General features: G+C 42.9%; 1 protein-coding gene across 2 annotated transcripts in view; it reads left to right on the forward strand.

Annotated features, from left to right (window-relative positions):
• The window catches only part of ZNF438 (zinc finger protein 438), a 226983-nt gene that overhangs the window by 139499 nt on the left and 71612 nt on the right, over positions 1–15872 (forward strand). The window contains exon 2 of one of the 2 annotated variants that reach the window (XM_069648079.1): positions 1228–1413. The exons of the other annotated variant lie outside the window; for it this stretch is intronic. The gene's annotated coding sequence lies outside the window, so the exon portion shown is untranslated. The remainder of the gene's footprint in view (positions 1–1227; positions 1414–15872) is intronic. 2 annotated transcript variants of the gene reach the window in all.

The raw sequence follows: 15872 nt of genomic DNA on the forward strand, positions 1-15872 counted from the left end.
GAGACTATGGGAGCATATGCAATGAATGATACAAATGCCATGTTTGCCAGGCTTGTACCCACTTTTGACCTGCTGACTGATGTGATGTATCTTGCTTCTCCTGCATGCCTGAATGTGAACTGTGCTCACTTACTGGGATCATGACAGGAAAGAAGATCCAATAATTGGGAAAATTCTACAAATATTTAGAAGATCACGAAAACCTTCCTTTAACTGAACAAGACTATCAGGGGAAGGAAGATCTTCGAGTCTTAATGACATTTCAGAACATTTCAAAATTCAAGATAGACTTTTGGTTATGAAACCCCAGTCTGGTTGCGATCAGTGGGTGGTACCTACCTTATTTCAAAGCATTATGTTGAACCGTTCCCATGATGCAGCAACTGCTGGTCATCGGGTTGAGACAAGGTAGATCCTACGTCAGGTTGCATATTGGCCACAGATGACGGGTTAAGACCTAAACCTATATTAAAAGGGTGTCTAGTGTGTGTGCTCAGTTCCAACCCAGTTCTCCCACCCACCAAGCTCCTTTACATAAGCTAGGAATGACATTACAATTGTTTCATCTTCAGATTGACTTTTAGTTGTGTGACTTGTTCTGCACATAGCAACACATATATGTTGACTGTTACGTGTCTCTTCGCCATTTGCATAGAATGCTTGCCTGTTCAGAATTGCAAAGCAGAAACTGCAGCTATTTTATTGATCAGCCACAACTTTTATCATTTTGGACTCACTCAAAGGATTTAGTCGGACAAGAGTAGGCCTTTCACCAGTGTGGTAATGACTAAGATGTGGGACATTTTAGGTGTCAAACGGTTACATTTCCCCTTCCATCCAGCATTGAACGGGGGGGTGGAGCGATACAATAAAACTATAGTGGGAATTATAAAGAAGTTTGTGGTGGATTCTAGACCCAGTTCAGATTGAAGATCGCAGCTAGTCCTGATGGCTCTGAGGACTGCCCTTTCTTCTGCGCCCATGATGCCCCCTTTTGAACTTGTCCTGCCTCAAACTGTTGAACCGAACACAGGAACAGACATTGATCAATGCCTCTAGCACTCGTGAATATGTAGAAAATTGAAAAAGCATCCCCAACATGCTTTTGCATATGCCCAAAGGAACTTGGAGAAGGTTGCAGTAAATATGAAATCCTGTTCTGTCCTGAAGACTTCCAAGAACAAGTATGAGGTAGGTAATGAAGTTTATCTCTTATCCTTTCCTAAGGAACCAATCTACAGAGTGCAAATTCCTCCCGTCTTGGCGCTGGCCCTTCAAGATCAGACAATATCACTCCCACAAAGTCCAAATACAAAAGGGAAGCAGGCAGAGAAACGTTGAGTCCATGTGAACCAGCTGAAAACCTGTCATCCCGAAACGATCTTAATTGGATTGAGGAATCTTCATAAAATGGTGAGTACAAATGTTTGGATGCAAGGATGAATGTGTACTATTGAAAGAAAAACTTTCTAGAATTGTTAAACTAAACCTTCTTTTCTACCCATCTCTTATAGCAGGGATTGGAAGCAGCCTTCTCTAGCTTCCATTCCCTACTAGGACTCATTCTTCTCTCGCATCCCATTGCTTACTTTCACCCCTAAGATTTGGTATCCTCAACCATGGTCAGCCCATTCATGCACCCTCTCTGCACAGACATGCGTCGGCTGGTGTGCAAATTGAGGCGTACCCATTTGCATGAGGACCTGCAACTCTACTTCTCTGCCCTAAACTTTCTAAGTCCACTCTTGATAGAGCAAAAAGGGAATTTTACCTAACCCTCATTTACTCCCACTAAACACCCTAAACGGACTCCTCACTCCTCCAAAGTCAACGACTCAACTCTTCTCTTGCTGTTTATGACCTAGCTGAATACTTTGCTGCAAACATTTTCAAAATTAGGGACTCTCTCCTTACCTTCCTGATACTGCCTCCTACATTTTATACTCGGTCTATACTACATCATCCTCTGCATCTATCTTCCACTTTAGTCACACTAATACTGGCAAAGTTCTATCTCTAATAATGAAGGCTAACCCCTCTTGTACCCCATCAGACACTCTTGTGCCTCAGTCTATTGCCCCATTAGTGGTCCTTCAACTCCTCTTGCCTTCCCTCAAGGTCATCCCTCTCCTAAAAAAAGCAAGGGGCTGACCCAAACCTACCGGCTAACTTTCACCCTGTGTCTCTCCTTCCTCACTACACTAAAGGACTCGAAAGTGTTGTTCAACCCTCTTACCAATTTCTTAGACACCCACAACCTTTGAGACCCCCCTACAAGCAGGTTTCCACTCCTGTCACTGTTCTCATGATTGTTCCCAACTTCATTGCCTCCGCTAAGCACTCCAACCTATTTTCTGTCCTAATTCTCCTTGACCGGTCTGCCGCCTTTGACACTTTTGACCAGTCTGATCTCCTTAATACTCTTTCGTCTTGGGATTCGCGATCAAGCCCTTGCCTGGATTGAATCCTACCTTGCACCTTGCCAATTCTTTCTCCTGGAGAATCAACACCTCTCAACTCACTCTTCTAGCTGGTTCTGTCTTTGGTCCGCTTCTCTTTACACTTTATACCTCTGCTCTGGGGGCACTCCTTTGGGTTCTCTTGCCAGCTCTTCACAGACAACACCCAAATCTTCTTTTCTTTTCCTAAACTCTCCTCTATTCTCTCTATCAAAATATCCAACAGTCTCTGCCATTAAATATTGGATAACTTTGCACTCTCTGATGTTAAACTCGACCAAAACGGAGATGTTTGTCTTCCCTGTCAAAAGCTCTCTCTCATCTATTCCATTTCCCACCTGACACACTCCTACTCTTCTTCAGCTCGCAACCTCAACAGCCTCTTATCCTTCTCACACCTTCTCTACTTTCATCTCCTAATCTGGAACAGCAGCTCGCCTCAATCTCTTAAATATTAGGAAAATTGGGCACCTCCATTTCAGCACCGCCAAGCCTCACTTAACCACTCTCATCTTCTAAACTGGACTACTGTGCCAGCATCCTCTTTGATCTCCCCAGTTATGCTTTGTCCTCTTAACAAGATCATTAACTTTGCTACTACGACTCGTTGAACTCCCTCACTTCACACCTACTTCCTTGTACCATCACCAGGCTGGATGGCTGACTATGCAAAACTGGCCAGATTAAAATTTCTTCTCCTGGTTCTCAAATTTATCTACCGTAAGGCACCACTGTATTTATACTCCTCTATCCAGCTCTACAAGCTTTCTCGTAATCTCTACTCTGCTTCTTAGACTACCCTTGTGCCTCCTTGCCCTCCCTGCGTTTCCGATTGCTTCCACTCTTTCTCTCTTCTTGCTCCACTTGCATGGAATTGTCTTCCCCCAGACGTTTTAGAAACACTCCACATGAATTTGTACAAAACCAAACTAAAAAAAGCCTACCTCCATGCCTCCGACCTACCCTCTTAAACTAGTTTTCATCTGCCTGCTAGCTAACATTTTTCCTTCGCCTCTAACCTGCCTCTATCCCTCACTTCCTCTGCCTCCACTCTAACACTTAACGTATCATGGTTACATCATGAGCACAGCTGGTTATACTGCCTAGCTGCATTTAAAAATGTCCAATGTTGGTTGTATATTGTCCCCAGTGACTGTTCTTTAACTCCCATGCACAGCCTGGTCCGAATGTCCATCAAACTCATCCCATTGTAAGAAGCTCACTCTTTCCTGCCAAATCTGATTTCTTATCTAGTGTACGTTCTTTTGTGATCAAAAGTGCATTGTTCCTCCTTTATATAAATCTAAAATAAATTATAGTAACTAATCTAGATAACTTCCAGCCTGCCGAATGAAGGCGGAAAACGGGAGAGGGACCAGAACGAAGGGTGTAAACTCTGCTCCCCAAAGAGAGAGGAGGTTCAGGATCTGAAGATTCCTTACCTGAAAGCAGCGGAGAATGAATCGAAACCACAGTGTTGACTGTCTAGAATGACAGTCAAGACCATGCAGAAAGATGAACTAGTAGTTGATGTTCTATCATAGAGAAACATTGTATCAATATCTGGAAACAAGTTATTTTATCCTTTATGGACCCACCCCTGCTCCTCAGTCTTTTCCCCCTAGATACAGCAATACTGTGAAGGGGGTGAGCGGTTTGAGGGAGAATCAAAGCCAAATTAAGGCTCCCTGAACTCGAAGTGAGAATGCCTGAATTGTTCCTTCTTCACCTATGTCTTATTTCTACCACTGTTATGAATAAGGGTGCACCTGCGGAGCGCACTCAACACATAGTCTCAACACATAGTATGGATAGTGCCACAAATAAACGTCTCATGAACAGTATTGGGCCTGGTGTATATTTCTTATTCAAGCTCAAGACTGAGCTTGACAAACTTTAAATTGACAGCAGGAAATGCTGAAAAGCTCCAACGTAAAAACACTCTGCATTCATGGAGAACTATGCCTGCCTCACTGGAACTCTACATCCGAAAATACCAAGGTCCCAAATGTTTTCCTGCTGTATCTGAAAAAGGAGCCAAAATGACCATCACTGTAATTGTTTCCATTCTGCAACAACTGTTCGATTATTGTAGAACATTTACAAAAATATTGTAAATGTTTATAGAATATATCATTGTGTAAATATGTTGAAAAGCAGTGGTTCTTTTGTGTTTGTTTCACCTCAGTGCAGCCCCCCTTTCTACCTTTTGGACGCTCTTCGGGAGAGGAGAATGTTAGAAAAATAACACTACATTTTTTTTCAATTAAAATCAAACCCATGGTCCTCGAAGAGATTAGCATTTGTTAGTCTGAACCTGTTTATTTCATAATTGAGTTTCAAAAGCAATGAAGCCTGCAAACTGTTAAGCTAATGCAGGAGAACAAATCAGGGCTGTCATCTCATTTCAAATCTATCCTTCAGCGAGCCCATTACATAGAAAGGTTTCCATGGGTCATGTGCCGTAGCACAAGATGTTGTTCATAGGGCAAATGCAGTGCATCACTCAAATATGACATTATATATAGAAATGGATTTGGCTCATAGCTCTGAAATCATATAAGTGGCAAATTTGGGATTGGGTGTGTTTCAAAGCTAAGAGTATCCTCTTAACTATGACACCATAGACTCATTCAGTAAGTTAATTACAAATTGTTTACATGATTAAAATGCATAGTATTATGAATACATGTGCTATATACAGATACCTGGGAATGCAGATATCTGTATTTTATTAAGGTGGCATCCTACTGTGAATTGCATACAATCAAATTAGCTTTCCAAGTGTTAAGAGCAGATTGTCCCCCACTTTTTCTCTGGTCATAAATATAGACATACTAATCATCCAATAAAGATTGGTGGTGTGTATTATATAGGAGTTTGACTATGAGGCATCCCAATGGTAAGAATGGAACGATCAAATAGTGTGACATAATCCTGATATAAACATGGGAATGTTTGACATTTTAAAAAGTGGGTGCACAGAGGCAATAGAATTCGGACTTGGAAAAAGCTGCAGGAAGGAACACCACCTGTTTCTATTTGATGGATGGATTAATGATGTAGGGAAGTATGTCAGGGGCAGTTCTAGCTTCCTGGAAGCAGACCAAGAGGGGCCTTCTGTCTGAGACTTCACTGAGAACCCCTGAGGGTGTCTGCTGGCACTGCACTTTTAACGACTAATCCAACGCGAGAAGGATTATTCCCAAAAGAAATATCTGCTCTCTAGCCACCATTTTTATTTTTCAGGTTCAATCCAAGATGGGGCGTGGTTTGGGTGATATCAAAAGACATTCCTTAAATAGGAAATATACAGTGTTTCTTTGCTGTATTTCAAATCGAGTGAGATATAATTTCAATCCAACACAAAATAAATGTTAAACTGAGTGCACAGTGAAACAACTAGCACCTCTGTAACATCGCTCTGCAGCTCTTGGAAAATGATAGTCTCATTAATTTGTACCCAAGATGTTTTCACAGAAATAGTTTATTAAGCTGTGATATGAAGACATCTGTACCATAGCCTAATGAAGATCTGCTTAATAATGGGTTTTCTGTGAAGGCCACAGCTATTCAATAAGGAATGGGAGTTGAGATTTTTAATGGTCTAATTTTTACTCCCATAAAATTATACAAATGTAAATCCCATATACCCTGCATTCTTGAAACTGTACACTGGTTCTCAGTATGTGTATGAGCGCGATATAAATAAAATATCCTATCGTATCAGTAAGGTAAGAGGGGAGGGGCACTTATATTTGTTTAATACAATTATCAAGCAATTCCCCCAATTGGTCAATCAAAATAGCCTCTGCATTCTAAATTGATAGCACTGCTTCCTTAACCCAAACCTGCAAGACTTGCATACAATGCAGAATAGCCCATATTCAATTGCATGCACAAGCTAGAAACCCACAACCTTGCAATTACATCAAAGTTATTTCTATCATTTATGAATGTAACTTTATGTAATTTGGAAATATTTTGAATGTAAGGAATTTGAACACACCGGCCAACAAGTGGCAGAATTATGACTAGAATGCCTATTGGTATTCATAATTAAAGTTAATAGTGATTTGATATATAAATGGATATTTGTATGTGAGAAAATGTGAGATTGACTCAGGCAGACTATTTTCATCTTTGTAGACAAGCTGCCTTTGTTTAATATTGTGGTGACTTCCCCCTGCATAAAGCTTGGGCACCACCTTTAATTTATTTAAATACATTTCAGTTTTAATTAAAATGTTGGTTACTTGCCCAGAATTGCATGGTGGAACTATATACTAGTTGGCATTAGACACGGGGTTCCCGCTTTGAAGAAGCCATACATTTACCAAAATATCTCTTGCAGTTTTCAAGATACTGCATGAATTCCAGCTCCTGCAGGTCTGACTGCATTCTGCTCCATTTAGGATCTTGTGTCCCCTGATCATTTATGTTGTTGTGTCTATAATAAATTAACTGCTGACACACTTCAGTTGGAGAAACAATTCATGCTCGGCTGTGATGGGTGCATTTTTGCAGTTCTGGGGTACGGGCCGGTTTATGCAGTTCCCCTGTTGGTGACGATAGTGAGCATGTTGGCAAAGTTGAGCCAAGTGCTGATAGGCATGGCGGTTGCTGTTGGATGGTGGACAGGGCAAGTACGGTATCAAGTAGTTCTTGAAATTTCAATAGATTTCGGACGGATTCTGAGCAACACGAGGGCGATGTTGATGAATGTGTCTGGGTTTCTTCAGTAAAGGTCCCTCAGGATCCAGGCTTGGAGGATTTTGCGAACTGGTGAAAGACAACAGGGCTTATAGAGGCAGCTTTAAGGGTCCCTGGAGCTTCATGACCACTGGCTACAATTAGTAGTAGCCAAGCAGCTCAGGCAGTAGGGTGCAGTGATATAGATGCTGTCCAGTTTCTGCACCTTTTTAGATATGGCGTTGAACCTTTTTAGAAGGTAAGGCATATAGGATGGTAGGGGTATATCGTTGAGGTATTTTAGAGGCTCCCAATCTATTTGAAATTGAGTCTTGGTGAGTATTGGGCAGTTTGTATAAGTTGTTGAAAGGGATTACGGTTGCTAAATGGCCAGCTGCTAAATAGACGTCCCTGTGGGATATTAACGTAGTTTGGGATTTACTGAAGCAACGGCCACGTTATGAGGAGTTGCGTCAGATGGCACTACTTGGGAAGCTGGCAATATTGCTATGCTTGATTTGATGCATCAGGGTCTCTACTGTTAGAGCTCTGGATTATAAAGGAAAAGGATTTTTGACCCAAAGGGTTAGACTTTACAATTGTGTAATTCAAAATCTCCTAACATTTGTTCCCAGTGGCCAAAATCTGGTGCAGCAGTGTGTGCAGCAGTTACTGATTTTCTGTATGGACCTGCTTCATCATTAGGTTAGCTGGATGGGTGAGATGGGTCATGGTGCAAGCGGGCATCGATGTGGTAGCATTCGAAGCCCATTCTACAGGAGAAGTTGTGGCTTCTAATGCTTTCTCTTTAGAGGTGAACTTGGAGGATATGTTGAAAGCAGGTGATTGGTTCAGTGATTCTTCTTTTTTCCACCTTGCTTTAAATCTGTGTCTAATTTAGCAGCTGCAGTAGCCAGTTTTCAAACTGCATAATGCTCACCTCCCGTCTTAACAGAGAAGAAAAATTACCCAGACTATCACAGAATCTTGTTTCTATTTCAGACACAGAGGCAAGCATTATCCCACTCATACGAGGAAGGTCATTCGATCATGAATATATCATGAAGCTTAGATATAATGGTATCGGGTAATATTATCGCCACCAAAAATATCGCCGTACATATGGTCGTCGGGAACGGCCATAGGCGATATTTTTGGTGAGGATAATTTATGGGGTAAATGGATGGGGGGGTTGTGGGGGTGTCCCCCGCTCCCTTTTAAAATATATGGGGGTTGCGGGGGTGTCCCCCACAGGTTCCATGGGGGAATATTGCCGCAAAAATATGGCAAAATGTTTGTATGGGGACATTTTTGCAGCGATATTATCACATGGAACCGATATAATGACATTATACATGATCAAACTGGGATTTCAGTACCCACGCTAATCTCGGCTGTTTATCTTCACAGGTAATGAGCAGGAGAGTTGATAAATATGGGGGAGAGCAAGGCTGGGAGAATCGCGTGTTGCAATTTGGGGTGTAGGTGTACCGAATTTCAGCTTTCGAGTGAGTAATAGGTCGAAATATGGTCAAAATCCAACTATTCGGCTTCGCCCGATTACCTGGTAGAGTGCTCACTCGAAGCCGTAAGTCTGGTACACTTTCCATGATTACCATGACCACCAATTGTAATTGGCTATTAATGTGCTTAATACTGAGAGGTTTCTAAGCGCAGACCCGGGGATTGAACCTGTGTTGCTCCTCATCGTCTTGCTTCCTGAGCTATCCTCCTGACACATGCATGTCTGTGTTTGAGAGAGATGGCCAATGGTAGAAAGCAAGGACGGGTTACAGCAACCAAATAATGGTTTTCCTTATTGGCTGCTGGATCCTGCCCCAGCCATGTGGCCGCAAGGTAAGCCCCTTTTTACCCTGAACCTGTTGCTAGGGGATCGCTGGGGTCTGGCTGTTTTGCCCTAGTTGCTGCGGTTATAGGTTAAAGTTTCGAATCAAAAGGTTCGAAATACAATAGGTTCGAGTACATTTGCCCGAAAACAAAAGGTTCAAAATGTTTTTTTTTTTTGGGGGGGACCCCCCCCCCAACCCACGTTTTTGTGGTAAAAACCACTTTTTTTTACCAAAACGAAAACTCAAAAAAATAAATATAATTAAAAAAGGAAATTAGAACCTTTTTGTTTTCGAGTAAATGTACTCGATCCTATTGCATTCGAACCTTTTGAATTCTCAACTTTAACCGGACACCGTTGCTGCATTTGATTTTTATAAAGAAAGTAGCAACAACACCCTCCCCCAACCCCCTTTTAATTGTTGCTGGAGTGAAAGCATCACCAGGCACCATGCTAGTTTAAAAAAAAAAAATAGAAAGTGCAGCTGCTAGGGCGAGATCAGTGACCCCTGCAATTGTTGCTGGTTGTAGAGGGGGGGATTTGCCTGGTAATTATTTTTTTTTTAAATGCAGCTGGGGCTAGGCCCTGCAACCTCTGTTGCAGAGTTTTAAAATACAAATCATTATGTTCTGCTACCAGGGCAAGGCCCACTGCCCTCCCCCACCCTCTGCCCCCTTGCAACAATTTGGGGTGGGGAGGAGTCGCCAGGCCTTACCCTCCCGGACCCCATATTATTGCAAAAGGGGTTTAAGAAAATGACTTCGGCTCACTATTCGGCTTGGGACGAATACTTATTCGGTCGAATAGTAAATTCACTACTCAGTACAATCCTAGTTGCAATGCTGGAAGTTCAGCTGTTCGAAGTTTTGGATTAATTTCTTCCACTGTCTTATTGGGGTTCTGATTACAGAGCAAGAAGGGGGTGGGTTCAGAGCACAATGATATATATACAGGTTTTTGAGCTGTGACTCGTGGATGCACAGTAAGGGGATGGCCTATTTGGGCAAGGAAAAACGGGAAGGACAACAAAATGTACCTAGGGAAAAGCACATATCCATGGCAGCTGTAGTGTGTGAGCAGTTTTTTTGTTTTAAGCTTGTTGATTTGTTGTACTGCTAATAGTTGAAAGTAAAGCAAGAAAAGCATAATGCCTGCTTGTGTTTCTTTAATTGAATTAAGATTCCCTTCACTACATTACTCAAGGTAATTTTTGTTAGGGTGGTGACATCCATGTGTTATTGGAATCTTGCTAAGCATATGCTTTCTCTTCATTGGCTATTGTCTTCTGTGACGAATTCAGAGAGTTTGCCCCCTCTCCGCAAGAGGGAGCTACCCTCTTTGAGACAAGGGAGCTGAGCCTGCAACACCCACTAGGGGACATGGTAAGCAGGATCCCACTGGGGAGCCTCCATCCCCTTTAGAGCACAGGCAAACCCTAAACGGGAATAGATCTCATCTTTTCTTATCGCAAGACCATGTAGTCAATCGTTTTGTTGGGTATGTGGGAATTAAAGTATATAATAGCTTGCAACTTACTACACAAATGGCTGGGGTTTCTGACCTACACAAATGGCTGGGGTTTCTGACCCTTTTCGGACACTAGGTGTGGGTCGATCTCACGTTCTCTGCAGAAGTGAGGACACTTCTGCAGAGAGAATGTGAGATCGACCCACACCCTCACTGGGTGAAAGATCAAGACTGAATCAGCACTGGAGCCAGAGAGGAAGGTACTCTACAGGGCTACAGAGGAGTGACCAGAAGAAGCAAGCGTCCCCCAGCGTGGCAGATTAACCCGCAGAACGCTCCACGTTCCTTCTAAGAAACGGACCAGAGAAGGCCAGCCACGGTGCTGTCGGACATCGGAAATCGTACGAGCAGTGGAGGAGCCTCGCAACGAGGAAGTGACATTGAATCCCCACATAAGGACAGCTTGAATGAAGCAACGGCTGTTAGAAGCAAAATACTGGGAAGAAGCCGGGAGAGATGAGCAATGTCTGTCAACCAATGTTTAATGCCAGTGTAATATTGTCAAATGTCCTCATACCAGAAACTCTTCTGGTGGCTTAGTGAATGGCCAATCCGTGACTCACTATAGGGGCTTAGTTTGGAGCAGCAGTAGGGGCACAAATGGAAACAGGAGGTTGTTTTGGGGGAGGAGAATGTAAAAGATGCCTATGTCAATAAAAGGAACATATACAAATACAGGGGGACATCTAAAATATAATAAATTGAGAAAACCCCTACACAAATTGGTAGGTGTTGTTAAGTGGTTGATATTTTCTGATTGTTTTCCTATAGCTGGAACTTGCTAGGTAATAGTGAGCAAATTGTATTCACAATTCATTTGCTGTATATAGAACAATCACAGTTCTGCACTTCATTAAGTGATTTTCCACTTGACACTGATAAGTGAATAGATAATTGGGTATTGACAAAAATGACCCTTCTCATAGCTTAATAAAATATGGATTATCGCTTTAGGATAGCACAACACTTCTCTTTTTTATTTTATTAAAGCCACACATTTTATTGCATTAAATCGCACGTCTGTACTGCTCAAGAGCATAATCTGATTCATGCATGTTAAGAAATCAAAAAATGTGACGTTCTATTAAGTCATAAGGTCATAGCATGATTCATTTTGTCAATTTTTGTCAATTCATGCAATTTAAAGAGGTGCAGTAAATCATGAGTCGCATTAATTAACATTAGCCTCAACAGTATTCCCATTATAGGAAATAAATTACTGACAACCAGAAGGCTGGAAATACAGGGGACAAGGAGACCCAACTATAAAGGTGTACAACAAAGAGAAGGAGCATAGCCAAGGTGAGAAAACAAGGGTTCAGTCAGAATTACATGGTGTGTAAAAAGATTACATTTAAATGCATGGAATGTGAGCATGAGGACAACATTGTATATAATACAATTAGTTAAAACCAAAACTCTCCATCATGAAGGACACAGAATATTGAACACCAATTTGAACCCTTATGCTTCCCCGTTGAGCTACGATGTCTGCTGGCGTTTGGGCCGACGATGGACGGGCTGAAGTTGAAGAGATACCCAGTTAGTGTTCTGCCCTCTTAAGTAAATGTGTCTTACTTCCACATCTCATCAATCTGATGGTGCCAAACCAGAAGTCAGTCTAGTGCTCTGGTGCGAGGCCCTAAGTAATTCTGATTTTCCTTTTTTTATATGGCTGTTTTTCTCTACTTTTCTGTCATTGCCCTCAACTAAGGCCTCATCAGGGTAAACATTTCTGATTGTGTCCTGTGAGGGACCTGAACTCCTTAAAGTCCCGGTTTCCTCGAAAGAGCCATGTTATTTTGCTCTACAAGTTTTCTCGCACAGCTGGCTGTGTGGCAATCACTCTTTTTGAATCTAGAGGGGTATGTCCCACTGTACACCTGCATGCTGTTCATACAGGGTACCCTTTGTAAATCTGGTACCGAATCCAACGGCCATATATTGTTCCTGAAAGAGAACGAGTCGGATGCAGATTTTGCTATCTTTGTGATTGCAACTTCCTGCCAAGAAAGGCTAGCACATCAATTGTCAGGTCCTGGTATGATCTGTGTGTGAATGCTCTCTGGTGTCTGGGCTACAAACGTAAATCCAAACGTGGGGGCCCACAAGAAGCTTGCAAAGTTGATTGGGACATCCCTGCGTGGTTGATTTCCACCAAGTGTTTGAAATAATACAACCCTCTCATTAAAGAGCTCATTCACTCAAATGGAAATGTCCAATTTAACCTGATAAGCTGCCTCATAAACTTGTCAAATCTTGAGAGGGCTGTATAAATGCACCTAAGATTACAAAAGGGATTCACGAGAAAGCTGTACTCGTCCTTGCTCTCTTTCCATAGCAGTTTTAATGTAGAATATCTGCCTGGTATTTGTAGAGATGACTTCTAACAACCATATGGAACCTGGCACTGGGGAGTTCTTCTATTGATCGAGCCAATTTCAAGTTCTCAAAGGACTAGTGTAACCTAGGAAGCATTGCTGAGCTGTCTGCAACACAAGAAGGTGAGAGCACCGTGCCAAGCACACCAGCAACAGACCAAGCCAGAGGCCTATGGGTGTTATCTGAAGTACAATGACAAAGCTACAATTCAACCCCAACTGTAATGCCAGCAAAGAGTTGATATCCTTTGTTAACTGCCTCCACTGGACACCTTCTGCATCACATAGCTGCAACTTCAATAAATTGAATGGCTGCGCCATACACCAACTTCAACACTGCATACTTACCATTGTCTTCACAGCAGTCCTTCCTGGACGATTTTTCTCCTCTGCATTGAACCATTCACGTGTCCACTGGAACATGAAAACCACTGCCATCAGCCTCTAAGCTAAGAGGACCCAACCTTGACCGCCTGCAATCACAAATTCAAGAGAATGTCCAACAGTGTGGTTTCTCCCTCCTGGCTTGTCCTTATAATGGTGCCCTAGAGGTCCTGAAGCATATCTAGAATCTTTGGCTTGTTTTTAACAAAGGGTCCTTGACTGTGGCAGTTGGTACCAAGCCCTATGGAATGCTGATCAAAGCTTCCTGCACAAGACTATCTTACTGGAACCTTGCACATGAGATGTAAAGCCAATGTACACATTGCGTCTGCATATTTTTCTATTCAACATTTTCTGTTTCCGTATGTTCTGGTCTTTCATATTGCCCTCCAACTATTGCCAGAGTTGGCTTTGACTGATCGACCCCAGCAACCATTTTGTGTGTTAAGGATTGCCTGTTTGCCTAGATTTTGGAGGGCACCCTTAAACCCTAAACGTACAACTGGTATATTCCTCCTAATATAGTGATGCACATTATTTCACTATTCTTCTACAGATAGCTTTAAGTCTTTCTCATTTGAGGTGACTGCATGCACACCATTGCTCTGAACAGTTTTGGTAGTTTGCTTTAGATGCCTGAGCTTTACGTACATGGCCAACTATGTTGTAATACTTTACTGACAGAGGGCTGAAATTATTTGATATGTGGCAAGCAAAACATTATTAACACCAGGATGTCTTGTGCAATCTATCACCCTCTAAGTCTAGATCCACGTAAGAGAAGAATGATAAAAGGCCTTTGGAGGGCATTGTGACTGAACTCCCTGTTGGTGTATGCTCTGTAATTGTGCAGCTCCTATTTTGTAGCGATTATGTTGGGCAGTGAGATTGAAGAGTATGGTCCACGACACAGAGCTAAATTCCTGGGAGCAACCACACTTTTCCGACCAGACACCTCACAGATGCAGTAAACAAATGATATGCTTTTATTATCTAAGCAAAATAAGTTGATACTTCACAGGGCAATATGCCACCAGTGCAAATAGACAAGAGCATTTAATAAGGAATTACAGGTACCCGATTGGTTTGAACACTCTCCATTGGTTTGAAATCTCTCAACTGGCTCCCGGTTACTGCTAGACTCTCAGAATCACCCACATGACTTACTGGGGCCTGGGACCCTGCCACATCCTACTTTCTCCCCCTAAATACCTCCCTGCTAGAGCCCTTCAGTCATCTAGTTCCAACTCCTTGCAAATCTGATGCTTCTCTAAGCAGAGAGTGGGAGGTAGATCCCTCTCGGCAGGAGCCTCCCTCTGGCATGGTCTGCCTGCCCCTCTCAGGCTTGAGCCGGATCTACTTAAGTTCCAGAAGCTCCTCAAGACCATCCTTTTCTCTTCCTCCTTCCTTCTCCCTTCCCCTACTTACGCCCCCGTCTACCGCAGTGACTGGCTGCCCGGTTTCCCTCCATGTTCTACAGGGCACCAGGCAACCCCCGCCAAGTTCCCCCTTCCTCACACTTAGTATGTGGACCTCACCCCTGCACCCCATGCAATCGCTTGCACTTGCCCTCTTGGCCTCCCCTTATCACTCTCCTAGCCCTGTGGTCCTCTTCCCGCCCCCTCACCCCCTTTCACTTGCACTCTGCTTCCCATCATAGCGTTTCGCATTTCACACAAACTGCACTCTGACCCCCTAACCCCCTCACACTTCTTGTTACTGCGCTTCCACGATCCCAATGTCACAAGGGCTAGTATGACCGTTATTGGTATCTTCCTCTCTTGTCCCCACCCCACCCCCTTTTTGTCTTGTGGTGCATTGAAACACTATTTGTTGTATAGTATACAAATATCCAATAAATAAACACATAAAATGGACACGGTTTCATCCTTTGTAGTCTTCATGAATAAATATCCCATTTGGCAAAAAACCTTATACCTCGAAGAGGCACAAGCACTTGAGTCTCAACAACCACGGCATATACCATCGCCCACCTTTACTTCTGTCTGCGCTCTCAACTTGAAGACACTCATCCTGACCAGGCAGACCAGGGCATCGGGTATGGTGACCAGGATGACTCAAGATGCCACCGTCATTGATGCCCTAAACATTGCAGATGCTGATCTGCTTAAAAAGGCTGCTCAACACGTTCACATACAGACCGAAGAGGCAGTCCGGACAGCCCTGATTTTGTTGAGATTTTCAATGAAAATTTGATTGTCAGCCAGGCTATCCCCTTGCTACAATCAATTAAAAGGAGGATTTATCCTCTTTCCACGCCGTCCGTCACATGACTAGTGAATCCTAGAGTGGAGAAGGTCTTCAAACCATCGCCATCTGACCCCCCTATATATAAAGGGCCATGTCAAACCAGACTCCCTTGTGGTCACTACCACCAGAAAGAGAGCTGGTGTTCTCTCTACCTCAGCGGCAACACCAAACAAGGAGTGCAAACACCTTTACACCCTGGGAAAGCACATTACAACCTCAGACGCATATATAGGCCGAATTGCAAACACTACTTTGATCGCAAGCTATAATAACACCCAATGGGATGAGGTTCTTAAGACGCTAGACTCT

This window comes from Ambystoma mexicanum, chromosome 2q (assembly GCF_040938575.1).
Source record: "Ambystoma mexicanum isolate Mex_15411 chromosome 2q, UKY_AmexF1_1, whole genome shotgun sequence".
Classification (NCBI taxonomy): Eukaryota; Metazoa; Chordata; class Amphibia; order Caudata; family Ambystomatidae; genus Ambystoma; species Ambystoma mexicanum.